A 2,851-nucleotide genomic window follows, 5' to 3' on the forward strand; every position below is an offset into this window, starting at 1 on the left:
ATCACGTATTGGTTCATTTGAATACTGACCAATCACGGAATAAATAATCACCTATTGGTTCATTTGAATACTGGCCAATCACGGAACAGTAACGTGACAAAATTGTCCAATAAGAAACATAATACTCGTAAACAAGAAACCTTATTATCTATGACAAGAAACAATGGTGATCGCAGCATACTACGCAGGTATTGTGATGAAAATTAAAAAATTCGATATCTCCTAAAGTATTTGGAATTTCTTACCTCCGCCGGTTGATTTGAAAAGAGGAAGTGAAAGAGCACAGAATAAAAGTATTTTCAGATTTTTATCATTTTTTTTGGCATCTACCGCGACTCTACATATGATGAAATTTAAAAATTCGATATCTCCTAAAGTATTTGGAATTTCTGACCTCCGCCGGTTGATTTGAAAAGAGGAAGTGAAAGAGCAGAGAATAAAAGTATTTTCAGATTTTTAGCATTTTTTTTGGCATCTACCGCGACTGTACATATTTAAAAAATCAGCAGATATTAAATTAATTGGCACACACAAGTCTGTAGAAAGAATTATTGAAAAAAATACTGCTCAGACGAAGGGAGTGAGCTAACAACGAGAAACTTATAACAGCAACAGAAAAAACAGACACATAAACCACCTTGATACAAAACAAATAACCTGTTATATATAATCTCTGTATCAACTTCGAAAATAAAAAAATATTACAGTCAACCTTTAGAAGTATGGAAATTTTGAGTGCACGAAGTAAAATTGTTTTCCTCTCAACCATTCCGACTGCAGTAGTTGGTTAAGGTAGCTCCGTCCATAGAATTTAAAAAATCTTCAACGCCAAATCAGTTGAAACGCATACGTTCAGTGTCTGAGAACCCACAAAACAACATCAAAACTACACTTCTTAAAATTTAAAATGTACAGAAAGAAAAAAAAGAATCCTGAGAGAAAACCTTATTTGAACATAAAACACATTAAAAATTCCAGTGTAGCGAAACACAACCTTTTGGCAGATAATTTTCATCATATCTGCACAACATAGTGCTTATGGCAGCCTTTTGTAAACAAATTATTCAAGAATAATATTGTTGGGGTGATAAAATCCTACGAGTATCGGGATGTCAGTGTACCGAATCATCAAGAATGATTATATAAAGTAAGTAATGCCCTTTTCAGAGTTTTGAGGGGAAAGCAGGGCTTGTTCGGTATTTCGTTTCTGAGAACTTTGAGGGGCGTGTGGCATCACCTGTGCTGTGTTGCACACTGCTATCGTCTCCAACATGTCGACAGTGAATGGTGATGGAGGGGAGGCGAAGGGGCACAGACCATCTTCGACAGTTGCGAACCACTGGCGGGGATGCAGAATGAGGCTGTTCTTGGTGGTGACTGGTTAGAGAGAAGTATTCCAGGGAGAGCTCCAGAAACCTATGGAAGATGATAGAAAAAGGAAGGCACTCTTTCTCAGTGATGTCAGGGTGGGAGTGGAGCAGACTGGAGGAGAAGGGGGTGAAGGTGAAATAGGTGCTGGAGTTCAGGAGATACTGGGGGGGGGGGGGGGGGGGGGGGAAATGCGACCAGGCTAACGTCCAATTACAAGGAACAAACTTAAGTTTACCCATGACTGTCACTAACCTACCCAGAAGCTACAGTCAACGACACGAATGAAGTTTGAACCAAAGAAAATTAAATTAATTTGGAACAAAGGCTTATCATGTCATCCGAGCAACTATGTGCTTCCCCAAAGTTACGAATGCCGAATTTTTCCATTTTTTTCCAAACGAAAGGTCATGAAATGTTTCCTGAAGTTTCTCTTTGTGGCAGATTTTCTATCAGGTGCATAAATGAGCTCAGTACTGGCACATGTGTATTAGATAACTAATGTCATAATTTGTCTTAAAATCCTTTGGGAATCATTCTAAAATTCCTTTTTGCTAAACTTGTATGGTATATTAATCACTTTGTGGTATGTCATATAATGTAGAAAATTTGTGCATGTTACATTTTTTAAATATCTTTAATGATTACAATTGTGTATAGAGAGCAACCCAAAACTTATTTTCCTCTTTAAATAGACTTAATTCAGGATGTTTAATAGTCATTAAAATAACAAAAAGTTGCCAAAATTAATGAACTGGTTACAAATATTTCCAAATTAAACAATAACAGTGCTGTAAGTTTCAGAACTTTAATTTCCAGCAGTAATTTTCTAACTTTTATTTAGTTTTTTTTTTTAAACTCACTCCAGATTTATAATCACAATTTAATATAAATAGGGGAGTATTTAGCAGATGGATTTGAGGAAGGGGGGATATACTCCCCGGAATCCTAAAAAAATTATTATTAAGTAACCTGTAGGAATACATAACAAACATTTATGGGTAGTTGGGTTTTATGGTAGAGACAAAACATCAAAATATTAATGAAAATTAATCATGTGCCATACCTGTGTTGAATACATTGAAGCAATTGGGGTATTCTGAAATAATTATTCTTTTTCATAATGTGGTTATTTCTTCACTGTATTTAGAGGTCCATTGTACTATAATCCAAATTAAAGTATAAGACTAACAAAGGTCTATGCTATGCTTGAAAGTTTCGCTGGTGGAAGTATCCCACAAGTAACTGTCAAGTTTTCATACAAATGAAAGCATTTCCTCATATGATGGTGCTACCATCACCATGACAACCGGCCCACTAAATCATACCACAAGAGATAACAGCGTTTCATACATCTTGCAAGGTCATCAGGAAAATGTCACATTGTTTAAAGGAGAGCTGTCCAAAGATAAATTCAAGGGAATTCCTTGTGGGTTCTTTAAGGAAAGCTAGCGTTTATAAAAACGTGAACTTGAAGCTGAAG

Source organism: Bacillus rossius, chromosome 16 (assembly GCF_032445375.1).
Source record: "Bacillus rossius redtenbacheri isolate Brsri chromosome 16, Brsri_v3, whole genome shotgun sequence".
In the NCBI taxonomy this organism is placed as follows: domain Eukaryota; kingdom Metazoa; phylum Arthropoda; class Insecta; order Phasmatodea; family Bacillidae; genus Bacillus; species Bacillus rossius.